This window comes from Pseudophryne corroboree, chromosome 11 (assembly GCF_028390025.1).
Source record: "Pseudophryne corroboree isolate aPseCor3 chromosome 11, aPseCor3.hap2, whole genome shotgun sequence".
NCBI lineage: Eukaryota > Metazoa > Chordata > Amphibia > Anura > Myobatrachidae > Pseudophryne > Pseudophryne corroboree.
The window spans coordinates 228421405-228441648 of NC_086454.1; positions in this window are offsets into that span (position 1 = coordinate 228421405).

A 20244-nucleotide genomic window follows, 5' to 3' on the forward strand; every position below is an offset into this window, starting at 1 on the left:
TTTGTGTGGTTGCTTATCCTGGCCTTTGCCTTTACCACTGTCGTGTTGGCATGCTCTGGTGGAGCGCCTTGGTGGTGATGACACTGGCGTTACATTTGGAGTAGTCGTACCAGAACTGCTGCTTGTTTGCTGTTGCTGCAGGGATCTGAGTGTTTCATTGAGGTTAGTGAAGGTGGCATTGAGTTCATGTGTTGCAGCATTTTGATTGTCTACAATTCTGGACATGGATTCATTGATCATTTGAATGCTTTCTAAAATGTTTATATAGCTTTGCTGTTGTCTGTGCTGTTCTTCCATTATGCGCTGTAAGTTGCCCATGACATGTGTAATGTCTGCACGTATGATTTCCATGGTATTTGCAATTCTTGTCTTTGTTTCATTTTGTCTACTCAGATTTCTGCTGATTCGTCTGAGGTGAGATGGTAGGCTTGCAAACATTTGGGTCTGCCTACGCAGGCAATCTTTATTAGTGGCCTGCTGTCTAGCCCAAATGGTCCAGAACACTTGATCAGGGCCTTGTGTTACTGGTGTTGTTGGGCTGTGTTGGGGTGGTGGTGTGCTTTGCTGTGGAGGAGTACTCACAGGTGCTGGGGGGCTGATTCCTTCGCTTACTGGATGCATTTCTAACATGATTGTGTCATCCATGTCACTGTGTTGCTGTTGTTGCAGAGGGATGCTGGTACCAGGACTAGAAGCTGAAATTAAAAACATTTATCCGTTACTTATCCATATGTTTAATACATTGGTACGAAGCACTAAACATGGAACACATGTAATGGACTGGTGCTTTCAGATATCCGGCCTAGCAACATCATCACTCATTACTTAAATACATACATATGCCTGTTTGTGGCAAATGTGTCAGGTTACTTCATTCTGAAAGCAAACACATGAGTTGTATGATACATCAGACATACTCCTGCCTAAAAACACATTGTAATCCATAATGTGTTGCCTTATAGTGTCTCCAACCAAAACATAGTAATGTTTTTGTATGCAGTTGGCAATGTTAGGACAAACACACATGTGTAAATGATTCTAACAACCTTACTATTTGCAAAGCTTACACATGAGTTTCTGTTGCAGCATCTTCCACACAATGTGCTACTGTATGGCTGAAGTGGACATACATATCTTTACTGGATGTTGTCTAGGCCATTTTGTTTGGTTTCCATTTCATGTTTTACTGACTTGGATAAGTATAGCAGATTTTGATGGGTATTGACTTAATGAGTTTAATTAAATTGTTTTTTAAAGATCTGACATTTTAATTGTTATCACAGTTTGTTACTCACAATCAAGATGATGGGAGTGTGGTTGTCGTCTTGGAGGTGTGTCCAAAATTTGGAGTGGGGGCACCGAACAAACAGTAGATAATCTTCGTGGCGGGGTAGCCTGCTGTGATTGGCCGTGGACATCAGACCTTGCTTTCTTTGCTGGCAGATGTTTTTTGTGGTGTGTTCCAGAAGTGTGCCTTCTGCTGCTTAAGATTTCTTTGGATGGACCTAGTATTGAAAGTGACATTTTGTTATAACCATTCATTTACCTGCTTCCGCAGCATCATCATCATCAGATGTGATGGGAGTGACTGTAGGATGACCAGTACTGCTTTTTTTCAACACTGTAAATCCAAAAAAAAATAAAATGAATCATGCTATTGTTAATACATCCACCCATTATGCTTATAAACATTACATCTTTAAAAAATGGATGTTTTATTATGAATCTAAAAATAAGGACATTAAACACAAAAAGCCATATGCACTATGGAAAGTGCAACACAGGGAATCATATACAGGACACAGACATAGAACACAATTCCAAAAACATATACTAACACGCCAAAACACACACAGCTTCATTTTCAAATAAAAGGGAAAAAAATACAGATGCGATATAGAAATAGGTCTGTGATGTGGCACTCCAAACACACATTAACACAATATGAGGCCAACAAAAAAAACCAATAAAAAAAAACAGTAAGGTAACTAAGTCTGCAGTTGTTGTGTCAGTGTACAAATACAGACGCAAAATGAACCAGCAAATAGTGGCCTTGACTTAAACAATATTACATTGAGTACTAATGAAATTATACATGTAACTGCCTTCAAAGACACTTTGCACTACTCCAGCCTCTAACATATCAACCACTGATTTGGAAACATTGCACATGGATAATTGAATTAAAAAACATAGTCCAACTTTCAAAATGTACAATGTGCAAAAGTAAAACATTATTGCTGGACAATTCAATGACACACCAAGTCCAAACTACACATGGAAAATGTACTATCCAAAAACCACATGACATACAAGCAAGTAAGACGTTACATTGACTTTTGTATGAAACATGACTCAAAACAATGTATTTGATGATGCACACTTGAAGATGGGAGTAATATGCAACATCACATGACACACATTGAAAACATACAGTAAGCCAGAAGTAATGTCATAGAATGTTAAGGCAAATACACATGCTCACCATCCTTCCTGGGGCGATCGGAATCCCGGACATGGGTTGCAGACACTACTTCTGGAGGGATTATAGTCCGCATGGGCTCCTCATAGTCCAGATATGTGGCAATAAAGGGCGGACCACCACCGGTTTTGCGAGCCGACTTCGCCTCCTTGGCCATTTTGGACTTGACACGTTGCTTTATGTCATAGTACCGTTTGCGGCACGTGTCCTCCGTCCGCTTCACCACCCCCTCACTATTTACAGCAGCAACTACTTTTGCCCACAACACCGTCTTCTTCCGTGTTGGCACCTTGGCGGACTCAGGCCCAAATAGCTGCCGCTGATACTTCATCAGCTCCCGCACCAATGCCACATTTTCTGCATAACTAAACTTGACATTCCACCCAGTCTTAGTAGTGGTGCGTGGCTGCGGAGCTGTCTGACTGTTACTATCACTGTCACTTGAGGCTGCTGCAGCAACCTCACCAACCTCCTCAACCTCACTAACCTCACTAACACTCACCTCCTCCACCTGACCGACCTCCTCCCCCTCACTAACACCCTCCACCTCACTCACCTCAGCCACCTCTGAGTCACACATAATTGTGTGACTAAACAATTAACACAGAAAAAAAAGACAAAACAAAACACTCCTCCGCTACCACTACACTAAGCACACACACACACACACACACACACACACACACACACACACTGACAAGGGACTATAAATAAAAAAAACTTGGATAAAAATTGAGACAAAACCAAAAAATACAAGACAACAAGAATGACAAAACTACTTTCAAACACAATACAACACTCAGAACTCGCAAAAAATACTCCTTCAAACAAACACTACTCACCAAACTCCACTGCACAAGCTCTCTCCTCACCACTAACAAAACCCACGAGGTGCGGATGGTTTGGGGCGTATTTATATGGTTGCGCACAGACACTCCTACCATCTGAAACACAACCAATCACGAACGGGGATGAAAACCAAAACTAAAAGTGAAAATGCGGCCGCGGGAAAAAAAAACCTGCCGCGTTTAACTTAGAAAAAAACCCAGCAAAAACAACACAAACACGTACGCAAACGACAATGACGGCCGTAAATGTGCTAAAAAAAAACGACTGGCATCGACATCGGAAAACACGAAAACAATAAACTCGAATGCTTAGTAACTTGGCGTATATAGTTTCAAAAAGTTGCATGAAAATGCACCCGATACAAGATGAGTTTAAACACTACACAAACCGACACAAACACGAATATTAGTACATTTTGGCCATAGTCTTTGAAATACAAATTGGTGCTGTGTCTCTCTTTCCCTGCTAGTGTTATATAAGTGTAATCTAGTCACACGTGTAGCTGCAAAGTGCTCACGGCATGTCTTTGTGTGTGTACGCATCACGTGTACTTTGTACGACCATCGCGGCGTTTGTATGCAAAGTGCGTACACAGTACGGGGCTTTGTACGCAAACTGGGTAAAAAGTACGTAAGCTAAGGATTGATTACAGCGGCCGCAGCGGCTCCATTTAAAGTGTATTGAATGTCTTTTTTAAAGTGTTGCTTTTAGTCCTGTAAGTAAATCAACATTTACAATTGGGAGCTCAATCCGTTTTTTTCACATACTCAAAGGCTAGCAGGTCATAGCAGACATTTATCTATCAGCAAAGGGTGGAAAGATATCTACGTTAAACCTTTTCCTGGTTGTTGGATGTTCTAAAAACCCTATTTGTGTGCTGATTAGATTGCGTCTGCTCTGTCTGGTCTATAGAGGTGCTGATAAAGCCCGGAGGTAAACAGGAAAAAAGCTATTTAAAAGTCTGTGTAATTTTGGAGCCAAGAGCGTACACAAAGCGTACCAATAGTTTGCAGACTCTCCCATACATTGTTGCCATAGGGTAGTAATCATTCTTAAACCTGTGTGAAATCGGACACATTTGTTTGCTATATAGATTAATTTGAACTAAATGTATTTAAGGGAGTAATTATAAGTAAACACAAAACGCAGTTCTGGCCCAGTCGTAAAGGGATATACGGAACAAGTGTCGGGTGTATTAAGTGAGTAATTATAGTTTGTATTGCTCACATTTATAGAGATTGTGTGATTTGTTTTATTGCGGACGCACGTTTGTACACGTGGACCACATGACACACAGGACAAAGTACAGGAGAGCGCTTGTAGTGTAAATGGCACGCTGGTCGCGTGTTTACGCAAGGTTGAATAGGAATACGGACGCTAAGTGCAAAGCACACGATATTTGTTCAATTAAGGTGGGATAGTAGACATTTAATACAATAGCACATAACTATCCGGTTTCAAAAGCAGGTTACTGTAAAATTTAGTTTAAAAACTGTGAACACCTCTGGAAAAAAGCTACTGACCTAAAGGGAGTAAAATATTTTCTGTACAGAAAAGAAAAATATGGTGTATTTGAGTGAATGAAAGTGGAATGAGAGGTTTTGAGCCCCGGAAATTCGGGTCCCGTGGGTACACCAAGTTAGTGGAGACTTGGTGGCGTGAGGCGGCTGACTCACATTAGTAAAGGTAATGGTAATACGCAAATTGTGAGGAGATTTGTAGAGGAGCGTAATATAGGATAGTGCATTGTGCAGAAGTATAGAAATTGTGAATTGAAGTTTAAAGGTTTTGTATTACGCTCCGGCTGAGGTTTTGCAGCTTGTGATTCAATTCCAGTGATCGTAGGGCGGATAGGTAACAAGTACCTATACGCTGTGCGATTGAACCACATGTTTGTGGGTGTGATACATAGCCAACTTGATATCCCTTTTACAAGCTTTTGTGTAAAATCGCGGTATCATTATCGCTGTGTAGAGCATATGCAAGCGTGATTTGTGTAAGTCAAAAAGGGAAGTTTTCGCTGGTCTCTCTCAGGAAAATCTTCAGTGGAGGATATTCGCTGGAAGAGGTAAGTTACTCCTAAAAACTTTTAGTAAATAGATGCCAGTTAGGGCCTCACTGGGTACGCGGTGTTCACTATTGGAGTGAGTCGTGGTACGTCAGCGGAGAAGGAGCGAGTGAAAGCATTAGGTGTCTTTCACCGTCTATTGTATTGTGCATTTGGGGATTGCATTTATAGGCAAAAAGTCCACGATGGGATCCAATTGCACAAGCAATGGGCGTTTGGTAGCTAGGGTTCAGGCAGAAGAGTTGAGACCGAGAAGGTCAGAATTGCGGCTGAAAGGGTCAGCAAGGTTTATTATGTGTGAAAAATATGGTTCACACATGGAGGCTTTTTGTAATGAGTGGGTACGTATGACTGCGGAAGATAGGGCCCCATTCCCAAAGGTTGGTAGCTTTGAATCAGAAGTGTTACAGAACATAAGGATTAAAGTATGTCTGATTAAATCCAGAAAACAAAGGGTCAGACATACAAATTGTTTAAACCTGTGGCAGCAAGAGGGGGAGATGCAGAAGGAACTGGCTTGCACAGCAAGTTCCAAATCTAGCGGGAAAGAGATTGTGAGCACACCACCATATATTGATGGTGGCAATGGTGCATAAATAAAAGATAGGAAAATGATTGATAAATGTGTTAACCCTAACCTTAACCCTTGCCAGTTGTATCCCGTTCTAAATATTCCTCAGGACTGTGAGCAGGAAGATGAGCCCAGCACGAAATCGGCACTTTCTCTAGCAGCCACCATACAGGACACCCAGGTGGGCACGGCCCGACCACCAAGGGTTGTAGCAAGGCCCCCTAGCGGAGGGATAAGTGAGGTCGTGTCCACAGGTAAGTACGGCACCATACACTATGCAGAGACAATAGCTCCCCACATTATAGAGTCAAGCCAGAATGATGTAGGTTAATTAAATCCTGTCAGGGTGATTGCAGTTCCCAACAGGAAAACTTACACCCAAGGGGTGACTCCCATCAGGAACATTGCCATGCATTGTCCCTGGTCCCTGGCAGAGTTAAGGTCAATTATGTCAGAATTTTCCGATCCCAGGAAAGATCTAGTCGGATGCCAGAGATTCATTAAAGATTTAGGTAACGCCCACGAGCCCACAAATAAAGATTGGCGAACAGTGCTACGGTTGTGTTTACCCTCAAATATTGACATCCCTATATTCATAACGGATTGTAAATTAGATGCAGAGGTACCTCTCACTGATGAGTACAATCAGGAAAATGTACGGCAATTAGGAGTGTATTTCCCTACTGTTGTTAAATGGAATAAAATCTTCTCCATAAGACAAAAGGAAGGTGAAACGGCATCTGAATATTTCCATCGAGCACTGCGGTAAATAGCTAGATATACTGGGATCGAGGATACTAAGGATAATGCACATCACATGGAGGTAGCTGTTTCTGTATTAATGGACGGGTTAAAGGAGGCACTGAGAACAAGGGTGCAAACCTCTCTACCTAATTGGAGAGGTATCTCGGTGGCTGCATTGAAAGAGTCCGCTCTCGAGCACGATCGGAACATCAGTAAGCACAGGGAGCCGCAAGGGGATAAGCTGATGGCGGTGAGTATACAGGCTCTTACAGCAAAGCCACATCAGCCAAAACCCCAGACCCCTGATGGTAAGTCACGGTCAATAGTATGCTTCTATTGTAATAAGGAAGGACATTTTGCAAGGGACTGTAGGAATAAAGGGACACATAACGTATACAGACCCCCTAGACCTGAATACGAGCCATACTACAATTCACATAATTGGGATCAGGGACCTATAGGAAAGATTATGAGCCACATAGAGGGGAAACAAGGAGGTACCCACCAAGGAGGGACTGGCAGGCCTCCGAAAAATCACAGCTACCCCCTCACATATTGTAGTTGCCAATGCACTGTGGGAGGTTCCCACTACACAAAAGGGGTTGGGCCACACCTGTAGTCTGCAGCCAGTGAAGTTGATTGCTAGCCTTGGTAGTGAACCTGAGGTCATGGTTGATGTAGCTGGTGTACCATTACCTTTCCTTGTAGATACAGGGGCGGCCAGATCAGTGTTGAATTCCACATCAGGTGTAAAAACCACGGGTAAAACGATTTTGGCAATGGGAGTAACAGGAACGGTGCAACAATACCCTTTGAGTAGACCTGCAGAGATTACGATAGGGCCCTTGCAAACCAAACATTCTTTCCTGTTGGCTGCATCGGCTCTGACTAATCTACTCGGCAGAGACTTATTGTGTAAAATGCGGTGTGTCAAATACTGTATTCTTGATGGTGTCTTCTTGGATATACCTGAGAACCACGCTCAAAAAGTGCAAGATATACTAGACACCCCTCAAAGGCTAATGTAGCATTCTACTGTTATAGACACATGTCCATCAAAGGTAGAGGAAATGATCTCGCAAATACCGGGTTCCCTTTGGACCAAAGATGGACAGGACACTGGATTGATGGCGAATGTAGCTCCAGTAGCAGTACAAGTAAAAGATGGTAGGATAGCTCCAAAAAATCCTTCAGTATCCTCTGAAGCCAGAGGTAGAATTAGGAGTGTACCCCGTCATAGAGTGGCTGCTACAGCAGGGCATCCTAGTCAGGACGTCCAGCACCGGCAATAGTCCCATCTTCCCTGTGAAAAAGAGTGGGGGGAGGAATTACAGGCTAGTGCAGGATCTAAGGGGGATAAACAAAATAGTTGAGAGCCAATTCCCCGTAGTGCCCAATACAGCTGTCATCCTTATGCAAATTCTCTGTACAGCAAAATTCTTCACTGTCATTGACCTCTGTTCTGCTTTCTTATCTGTCCCTCTTCGCCCTGACAGCCAATACCTCTTTGCCTTTACGTACAGGTGAGTACAGTACACCTGGACTCATCTCCCCCAAGGTTTCATTGACAGCCCAAGTATTTTCTCCCTGGCCTAGCATGACTGTTTACAATCCTTTCAACCTGAGAGTGGATCAGTGCTAATACAGTATTTCGATGACTTATTGTTGTGTTCTGACTCACCCTTGAAAGATATGAATCAGCTTCTGTTTCATCTTTCCCATACAGGACACAAGGTTTCAAAGGATAAGTTGCACTTGTGCCGGACCAGGGTCAAATATTTGGGACATTGCTTGACACAAGGACTTAGACACCTCACTGCTGATAGAATACAGGCGATTTGCGACATGCCACAAACTCAGCAACAGATCCGCACTTTCCTTGGAATGTGTGGGTACTGTCGAAACTGGATTCCAGGATTCTGTATACTGGCTTTACCTTTGCAAGAAATGGTCTCTTCGAACAAACCGGAATGGATCTCTCACACAGATGAGTCCGAACTGGCATTTGAGAGACTCAAACAGTGTCTATCGCAAGCACCTGCATTAGGTATGCCAGATCATGAGAAGCCATTTGAATTGTATGGTACTGAAAGTGCTGGGTGTGTGGCAGGAGTCTTAACACAGAGACATGGTGATGCCAGCAGACCGGTAGCTTACTACAGTGCACAGTTGGACGCTGTAGTGTGGTCTCTCCCCACTTGCTTGCAAAGTGTTGCAGCGATAGCTTTGCTGGTAAGTAAAAGCGAGGATGTAGTGTTAGGACACGACTTGCCATCCATACACCTCATGCAGTATCAGCATTACTAAACTCTGCCCAAACCAGACATGTCTCATCTGCTCGGTTTACAAAGTGGGAATTATCACTGATGGCCCCTGTAAACATCACCATTGAGAGATGCAGCTCACTAAATCCTGCAACTTACTTGCCAAGTGTGCCTGGACAGGCACAAAGGGTGGAGGATGAGAATGATGGTGAAGGAGGATTTAGTGCAGGTACTGATACGCATGATTGTATGGAATACCTGAACCAAACTTTCACTGCGAGACCTGACATCAGTGACAACCCACTGGAAGGAGTAGACTTTACCTTCTACACAGATGGTAGTTGCCACAGACAGATGGAATCGGGAGACTTGTGCACCGGATATGCAGTTGTAGATGACGAAGGTATCATAGAAGCTAAACCCCTTGGCCCACAGCACTCAGCACAAGTTGCTGAGCTGGTCGCCCTAACCAGAGCATGTGACTTGGCCAAAGGTAAGTCAGCTAATATATACACAGACTCTAGATACGCCTTTGGAGTGGTGCATGATTTTGGGGCCCTGTGGCGCCTCAGAAATTTCATGACGGCAGCTGGCACACCTGTAGCGCATGCATCCCACATCAAAAGGCTTTTGACAGCAATACAGGAACCAGACAGCATGGCTGTTATCAAGTGCAAAGCACACACTTACAACCAAGACCCAATTTCACTTGGTAACAGTCGGGCAGACGAAGCTGCTAAATCAGCAGCAAGCACCCTCATACAGACGAACATCACATCACTGATGACATTTAACATGGTCAACACATAACAGCTAATTGAAATGTTAAATTTGTGTTCCCTACAGGAAAAGGCGGTCTGGAAATAGAAGGGGTATGGTCAGGAGTCCTCAGGACATTAGACAGGTGGACAAGGTAAGCCAGTTGCCCCCAGAGCATATCTTCCAAGTCTAGCTGAGGCGGCACACGGTCTGACTCATCTGGGCAAAGAGGGTATGTGCAAGCTGGTAAGAGCCTACTGGTGTGCGCCAGGATTCTCTTCTCATGCAGGTAAGCGAGCAATGACATGTTTTACATGCTTGAGGAAGAATATTGGTAAGACAATACCAACAGAGCCTCCCCATATCCCTCCGACAGCTGGACCTTTTCAGGTAATACAAATCGACTTCATACAGTTATCACCCTGTAGGAATTTGAAATATGTGTTAGTATGTATCGATGTGTTTTCCAACTGGGTAGAAGCGTTCCCTGCTGCCACAAATACTTCTACGTTCACTGCAAAGAAAATTGTGCAGGAATTTGTGTGTAAATATGGTATCCCTAGAGTGATTGAAAGTGACAGGGGTACCCATTTTACAGGTGAAGTCTTTCAGGTCATGTGCAAACTGATGGGAATTAGTAGCAAGCTACATACTCCGTACCGACCACAGGCGAGTGCGAAGGTAGAGACAGTGAACAGCACTATTAAGAACAAGCTGAGCAAATTGATGGCTGAAACTGGATTGCTGCGGCCAGAAGCTTTGCCACTAGTGTTGTACAGCATCAGAACCCCTCCCAGGTCTCCGCTTACTTATCACCCTTTGAAATTCTTTTTGGTCGACAACCTCATGTAATGATAGACCCCCAGGATGATTTGAAATGCAATAATGAAATAACTGTGAAATATTTGGTTAGGATGAGCCGGCAGCTGAGAAATCAACAAAGAAACCTAAAGCTGGTGATTCCTGACCTACCGAACAGTAATTGTCATGACATTGAGCCTGGGAATTATGCGATGATTCGAAATTTCTTACGCTCAGGTTGCCTCATAGACAGGCGGGAAGGACCATACCTAGTCTTGTTAACCAGCACGACAGCACTAAAGGTCGCCGAAAGAGAGACTTGGGTCCACTCGTCCCACTGCAAGAAGGTCGCTGACCCGGAGAGAACTCATGACAAAGAGCAAGGTGAAGAGAACCTCGTATCACTAGAGTGTTTGTTCCAGGAAAGTTGAGAGGCAGGACTGTTGAAAGGCACCTGAGCACGGAGAGCAACAAGACCAAGGCAGCTGTCGCACCATTTTCTTTTTTCACCACCCCCATCCCTACATTTTCCTTTCTTTTCTCCTCCTTATTTTCCTTCTATCCCCTAACGAAATGGATCTAACACAAGAGACTGCGTTTCGGGTTCTACTAGTAATTCTGTTTTTGATCAGGACAATTTGTTTTGGTGAGGGTCCCAGAGAGGTCGAGCAAGGATCTGGAATGGGTTCTGATGGCGAGTACGAATTTGTAGGATCTCAGGAGCAGCACATCACTTGAGTAAAGGCTGGTATCAGTAAGCGCTTGGGTAGCCATGGAGCTCGGAGGCAATGTGAAGGGTTATTGTTTGATGAATATTGTATTTGTAGGAATTGTGAGAACATAGTTGAAGATGGGTGCATCCAGAGATGTCAGTCCAACATTAATATCGACATGGACTGATATCTGTTGAGTGATTACCACTCACTAGTGGGTAAAGTCTTAAACCAGACAGAATTTTGGGTGTGCTCACAGGTACCTCAAGGACAGAGTAAGTCTTGATTAGTACCATACCCTTTAGCAATAGATGAGGTACTCGAATTACGGGGTGGGAGACCGGTGGACAAGAAATTCAATATCTCTAGGCCCCCTAGCTTGAACCTCCACCAGTACAATGTAGATAGATCCCTGTTGTGTTTCAATATTTCTAATTACCGAAAACCTGGAAATTGGGAAGTGACTTGAAACAACCAGACAATGACTTTTTCACACAGAGCTGATAGGATTCCTATTGACTCTGAACTTGTACGCCAGATAGCCAACAGTGGGAGGTATTTTCGGTTTCGGTATACACGTGGAAGCAAGACCATGTGGGTTGGAAAAGAATCGTCAGGGTATTGTGCCCATATCATCCAGCCCGATACTTGTACTGAGCAAATGAGAGAACTAGGAATTGGTTTCTTTACATGGAAAGTTTGCAATATGGTGATGTTACATTTTGTCCCCTATGTTCTCCCAGATAATGCCTATTTTATATGTGGGAGGAAAGCGTACAAGTGGCTTACTCCGAGCTCTGAGGGATTGTGTTACATTGGAAGGGTACTACCAGAGGTCATGACCATAACCCATGATAAAATGAAAGACGTTCACCGCAGTGCTCAGACTCCTTATACTCATACCCACTATGAACATATCATCAAGAGACACCTCATAGATAGGGCAGAGCACGCAGCCTCTGATTTGATCCATGAATCCACCGGGATTCAGTTCCTTCTCGCATTATATATCACCCGTACTGCCAGAGGAACTATAAATTCTAGGTACATCCATGCGCTAGTGAACTTGATAGACAATATCACCGAGATGTATGATGACACCTTCAGGTACACGGGAAGGGAGTTACAAGCCTACAAGAAGGAACTGATCCAGCTGAGGATGGTCCTTAATTATGTTACAGCCGTGACAGGTGGGTACAGTGTTACCCTGGCAACTCAATATGGCGTGAAGTGTTGTACGTATTTCACGAATAGCACTGATGACCCCATGGAGATCATCGATCAGAAGATGGATGAGATCTTACAGTTGAAGTGGGAGATCAGGAGGAAGCACAACCTTACCTTAGCGACTGTGGGTAATGAACTGACCGGCTGGGTCTCATGGTTGAACCCGCGCAAATGGTTCTCAGGGTTAGGAGAGTGGGCACAGAATGTCATTATGAGTGTGGGGAAGTTTCTCCTTTGTATTCTGGGAGTCATCATAATTATTGGTCTGATATTCAGGTGTGTTCGAATTCTAACACGGTGCAAGCGCAGCACAAATTTGATGAGTCTAAGGAGCGAAGGCGCTGTTACAGCAGCAGATTTAATTTATGACCCCTCAATAGAAACTGTGATATGATGAGGATTGTAAAAATGAATTTCATGGCCTGTATCTTTCACCCGTTTTTCTCTGTCTCCCCCTCTGCCCAGATACATCCAACCAAAAAAGACGTCAACCCTACCCAAAATGTTTATGTGAATGTATTTTTTATATATGTGTCTTCTATTCATCTCTGCAACCTCCAGTTAATGGCACACATAGTCGACAGATGTTATACACATATACTAGCACTCACATATGTTCCCCCTCCATGTATCATCAACTAAATGTGCTCTCCATTTGTTGGAATAAGAAGCCGAAAAGAGCTTGGTAGTGTTTGTTTGCCCATTTACAGACCCTTAATACAGGATGAGAAGGATTTAATGTATACTTCGCAATACCTCAAAGCTTATTTAGAACATATACGGCACAATGATACATGCCCCTCAGACATTGATTCATACATACATGCTTTTTACTATCCCACTAGGTCATACATTTCCTACCTACAACTCTCCCCCGATCATCCAAGCTTCTGTATATATTGTATAGGTAATATTTTTCTGTTTATTGAATAGTTTGTGGCAGTTATTGATGACTGCCAAAGGGTGGACTGTCGAAGTCGAAAAATATTGCAGTACACACATCACGTACAAACTACACACAGATGGCCTCCGTGCGCACACTTGCTCTGCCGTGCGTGCGCATATTCACAATTTGCGTATGGCCACTCCCGCGGTCCTGTGTATTAGCGCGTGGTATGAGTAATTACGGTAGTGTTTGTAATCGCATCGAAAAGCCATAAAAACACATTACATATTTAATCCAAATAGTGCACAATGTACACATAGTCTCCCTGCACCACGCCAGTGAGTTACACATGTTTAAATGGTATAAGAACAAAGGGATTCACCTTTACAGGACAGGAGGGGACAGAACTAGGTTATAAGGAGGTGTTTGGTATCCAGCTGTAGGGTGTTTTAAAAGCAATATTCCGGTGTTAGTTTGCAGAAGATCGCACGCTCCTGCGCATAGTTATGCGCAAGAGCAGAATATAAATATTAACTGTATTTACTGTACACTTGATATGCGGTGGGAACCCAGAGGAGACCATCTGCAAGTGCACCTGGAACAGACATCGCCCACCTATTCAAACTGACCTATGACCTCTCCTGTACTGTAAATGATCATCCCTGTGTCCAATGGATAAAGAGATTACAGTTCCCATTGTGTTAGGTTTTGGACAAATGTATAAATAGCCAGTTGCAGGCCAGGTCACTCTCTCAATCTCTGAAGATCATCAACCTTGATGATTGAGGACCGGACCGGGAAGTGCATGCGAAACCAAAACACATATACCATTGACTGTAGCCATTTTCTTATTGTATTGTATTGTTGTTATTGTAACCCCCTGCTAGTAAAGAACCGTTGGTGGGTCAGATCCCAACATAGTCTTTGAAATGCAAATTGGTGTTGTGTCTCTCTTTCCCTGCTAGTGTTATATAAGTGTAATCTAGTCACACGTGTAACTGCAAAGTGCTCACGGCATGTCTTTGTGTGTGTACGCATCACGTGTACTTTGTACAACCATCACGGCGTTTGTACGCAAAGTGTGTAGATGGTACGGGGCTTTGTACGCAAACTGGGTAAAAAGTACGTAAGCTAAGGATTGATTACATTGGGCGCAGCGGCTCCATTTAAAGTGTATTAAATGTCTTTTTAAAGTGTTGCTTTTAGTCCTGTAAGTAAATCAACATTTACAATATACAGTGCATCCAGAAAGTATTCACAACGCTTCAATTTTTACACATTTTGTTACGTTATAGCCGTATTCCAAAGTGGAATAAATTCATTTTTCCCCTTCAAATTCTACACACAATACCCCATAATGACAACATGAACATTTTGAGATTTTTGCAAATTTATTAAAAATAAAAAAACTAAGGAATCACATGTACATAGGTCTTCATATCCTTTGCCAGGAAGCACAAAATTGAGCTCAGGTGCATCCTGTTTTTACTGAAAATCCTTGAGATGTTACTACAGCTTAATTGGCGTCCATCTGTGGTAAATTCAGTTGATTGGACATGATTTGGAAAGGCACACACCTGTTTATGAGGATAATTCAGATATGATCATATCATCAAATTTGTTAGCAGTTGGGCAAAACCATGTGCACTGCAGGTGTGGCAGATATAACATTTGCAGAGAGAGTTAGATTTGGGGGGTTATTTTGTTTCTATGCAGAGTCAATAATGGCTGCTTTATTTTTACCCTGCAATTTAGATTTCAGATTGAACACACCACACCCAAATCTTACTCACTCTGCACATGTTATATCTGCCCCCCTGCAGTGCACATGGTTTTGCCCAACTGCTAACAAATTTGATGCTGCGATCAGATCTGAATTAGGTCCAATATAAGGTCACACACTTGACAGTGCATGTCTGAGCACAAACTAAGCATGAAATCAAAGGAATTTTCTGTAGACCTCCGAGACAGGATTATCTTGAGGCACATATCTGGAGAAGGGTACAGAAAAATATTTGCTGCTTTGAAAGTCCCAATGAGCACAGTGGCCTCCATCATCTGTAAATGGAAGAAGTTCAGAACCACCACAATTTTAATAATTTACTTCAACTAGGAGATATGTGTTGATTTCAAAGCCTAGGTAACATAAATAAATGATGGAACCCTCAGTCTTATCATGCGCTACTGGGACCCCAAGGACACTGAAAAATGCTAGCACAGAGAAAAGAATCTCCCAACAAACAGTCAATGGGGTAAATTTACAAAAATTTGTGTTGCAGCCGATTTCAGCCGAGGTCAATCTCGGATGAAATCGTCCATTTGACATTGCAACTTTTGGAAAAAAACACAGTAATTTACTAAACTTTTCAATGTAAGTTTCCCGATGTCGATATAATTTGTATTGTCGGGCAGTGTTTTATGGGAGAGATTATTAAAACACTACCGGACATGACACAATGAAGCCCGGCTGTATCAATGAGATCCGTGCAGGGCTTCACTTTGTAAAGTATTTAAATAGTTAAAATTTATTTTTAAAAATTGCGTGGGGTCCCCCAATCCGAAGCATAACCAGCCCCAGGCTCCATAAGCCGGTAATGGTTGCTAAAATACCAGGAAAGAATTGCATTAGGCTTTAGGATTCTTTCATCGTTAAAAAAAACATGTTATTCGTACATTATGTTAAAACTATGTTTTTATTTTTGCAAGTCCTTTACATATACTATATATATATATATATATATATATATATATATATACTGTATATTCTGAAAATCTGCTTATTTATAGATAAAACAGCCCAGTTCTGCTCACACAGCCTTTAATGGATGCTTGCAATAGAACATTTTTAAAGGAATACCTTAAAAAGTCCTTATAGTACGTATTACATGTCTCTGTCTTGCTTACTGTATCTGTCCAAGCTTCAAATTGAAAAATCCCCAGTATTTCTGGAAATCTGAAAGGCTTGTCCTGTAAAGCTGTGTTACAAATGTAACAGACAAAATAGTAACATTGTGCAGCACATACAATACATTCTATCCCTAAATAGTAAAATGTGTGTAAATAAAGATCAAGGCAGGAATAATAGGGTGAGCTATTTAAAATAGCAAGGTTTAATTTTAAGGAAAGAACCCAGGTCAAAATATATGTAAAGGTCATCAGGATATAACACTTTAAACCTATAAATTAATTTGTCTCTATTCTAGAAACAGACCCCAATCATGTTCTATCTGATCTATTTCTAGAAATGTTGACTCACTAGTGTCTTTGTTGTGATACCGTGTCAAATTTTCAGAAACACTCTGTGTTTTGAGCCCTCTTTTATATTGTAGATATGTTCGTAAATCGAGACTTGTAATTTACGTTTTGTGCGGCCTACATATTGTAGACCGTGTGTGCTTTCCAAGAGAAATACTATGGGGGTAATTCAGACCTTAATCGCTAGGCTGCTAAAATTGTAGTCCTGCGATCAGATAGTTGCCACCCAAGGGGAGTATATATTCGGTGTGCAAGTGTGTGATTGCATGTGTACGCCCAGGACCAGATTAAGCATTTGGGGGCCTGGGTCACTTGACAAATGGGGGCCCTTCCCCAGTTATCAGTGCAGCCCCCTTACCCCCGCACCTGCATGAGGCATCAGTGCAGGTCCTACGTAAATGTATCACAGCAGGGTAATTACAAGAGCACTCACCAGTCTTTGAAATCATAGTACTTAAATATTTTTTACCAAATCAGCAATAATCACAATATTACATATCTGGGTCCTGATGTAATGACACCCGAGTTCAGCGGCCATGTAGGATGACGGCTGAACTCAGACTTTTTTTTTAAAGGGGAAATCATTTACAAGGCATGGTTTTGCCTTGTAAGTGATTGCCCCTTGAAAAAAAAACGTTGAGTTCAGCAGCCATCCCTCATGGCCATCGTACTCGGGCGTCAAAAATTCCGGCCCCTGGTCGTAGTAGGATGTCAACGTTTCTTTCTGAACACAGACCTCTTTCAAGACGTGCAATCCATGTACCTGGCCACATTATTAATAGTGATGAAAGTAATGAGACCATCAGTATATATATATATATATATATATGTATATATATATATATATATATATATATATATATATATGCACAGTCACACACACAAAAGTCCTTGTGGTGGTATTCTTGTTTCCTGATGGTATAAACCTGAAAAACGTAGCTGTACAATATGGGCTGATTGTCTGTGGTTTACTTGTAGAAAGTCCGAGTGCGCTACAAGGAGATTTGCTATTACTGATTAAGCATACAGGGATTGTGTCGGCTACCTGGAAAATATTATATAAATATGTATATATATATATAGATCCCAGAAAAATGGCACTGGAGGCTTGTATATGCAAACGAGATTGTATTCAAGGTAAACGTTGACGTTTCGGAGCTTACGCCCCGTCCTCAGTACCAAATACAGAAACAACTTACATTGACAAAACAAACATTTAAATACCTTACATTGAAGCGCACCGTCCTCTCTGCCGCACGCCGGAGTCCACACTTCCGGCCCTCGTTTCACCTCTAATCCTGTTCTGCGGACGTCACCGTTGCCATAGACACGCTTGGCATGCGTGCCACAGTTGTCATGGACACGCGCAGCGTGCGTGTCACAGGCCGTATCGCGGCCCATACAATACAGGGGGTGGGTCCATGGGTCCTGGAAGGTGGCTCTCACCGTGGGTGAAGGGTAGGACGGGCTGTAAAATTAAAAACAACATGAAAATATACAAATTCACAATGACATATCTATACACTAAGTGGAAATACATTGTATCGCTTATGCCATATTTTGTAACCTATATACCAAAATCGATCACCACATGCCGAGATAAATCCAAAACATATATGTCCCAAAAAAATTATTTCTATATAGCTATATAAATACCTAAGCACAATACGTTATAGGCAAATATGCCTAAATTAAAGAGGGATGAATTTAAAGTAAGTTCCAATTGATCTTATCATTTAAGCCACCAGGGGAGAAGGTGTTCAATCTCATTATCCACCTGGACTCTTTTTCCAACAGGGCCTTTGCTCTGTCTCCTCTCCTTAAAGTAAGGGGTACATGGTCAATCCCAAAATATCTAATATCGTCCAGGGTATGTTGTGCCCTCTTAAAATGACGTGCTACAGGTTGGTCAATGGATTTACCTTCAAGGGTTAGCTTAATAGCAGATCTATGTGCTGCCATCCTCTCACTGAATTTCCGTGTGGTCTGCCCCACGTAAAACAAACCGCACGGACAGACCACAACGTAAACCACAAAAGAGGTGCTGCACGTAATAACGTGTCTGATGTTATATAGTTTATCCATATGGGGATGTTTGAACTCTTTACACACCACCATGTATTTGCATGTAGCACATTTAGGGCATCTATAACACCCTGGTGCCTTATAAGAGACATTAGGGATAGCTTTCTTACCCATCCCTGTAATGTCTGATTTGACCAAGCGGTCCCTAAGATTACTGCCACGCCTGAAGGCTGTAATGGGTCTAATTTCTTTGAACACTGGGAGATCGGGGTCTGAGCTAACTAAGGGCCACAGTGCTTTGGTTGCTCTACGTATTATAGGGCTAGCTGTGGTATAATCACAGGCCCAAGGTAAGATCTTTTGATTACTTTTTTGTCCAGATTGTAATAAATCTGATCTGGACATCAACATGATCTTATGTTTTTGTTCTTCCAAAAGCTGCTTATCATAACCCCGACACTCAAACTTGGCAATCATGTTATCTAACAGTAATGGTACTTTCTTAGCATCGCTCGTGATGCGAGCCACCCTCATCATTTGCGATGCTGGGAGCCCTTTCTTGAGAGGCTCCGGGTGATGGCTAGAGGCAAGCAGAAGTGTGTTCCTATCTGTGGGCTTAGAGTAAATCTCAGTCTGGATCCTGCCATCCTCTAGACGGATTTTAACATCTAGATAATTAATTTCCTGGTTGCTACAAGTATAGGTAAATTTAATGGGGGACACAAGATTGTTAATCTCAGACATAAGAGAGTCAAACGCAGCCTGACCTCCAACCCACAGTAGGAACACATCATCTATATACCTCGTGTACATTAAGATATTCTCTCTAACGGCTGGATTACTAAAGAACATCCTGCCCTCTTGTTCAAACATGTATACATTAGCATACGAGGGTGCGACCGATGATCCCATCGCGCACCCCCATAGCTGTAAGAAAAAATTGCCATCGAAAAGAAAGTAATTGCGATACAGTGTTAGTTCCAGTAATGTAAGGAACAGCTTATGGTCAAACAATTCAGGAGACAGATTCGCATCCAAAAACAATTTCATTGCCCGCATGCCTTCATCATGTGGAATTGACGTGTACAAGCTGCACACGTCTAAACAACAAAGCAAGGTGTGAGGTGGAACCTCATTATATTCCTGCAATTTGAGCAAAAAAGATGTAGTATCTTTTAAAAAAGACTTTTGAGACATCAATAAAGGCTGTAATATACTGTCCAACAGCTGGGCCACAGGCTGGTAAAGAGAGTCCCTAGCGGAAATGATAGGTCTTCCCGGTGGAAGGGTAGCATGCTTATGTAACTTGGGCAAAGTATAAAGTATCGGATTTTTTGGGGAACTAACATACAATGCTTTTATCACTTTGTCTGGTAGTAGGTTTTTATCCGTAGCTTGTTTAAGGATCCCAAACAGTTCCTTCTGATATTCTAGAACAGGATTGGCTCTTAGCTTTTTATATACCCCTGCTTCTGAGAGTTGACCATTGATTTCGTTTCTATAATATTCCAAGTCAAGGATAACAATGGCCCCACCCTTATCGGCGGGCCGAATAACAATGTCCTGATAGGAAGAGAGTTGATCCAAGGCCACCCGTTCT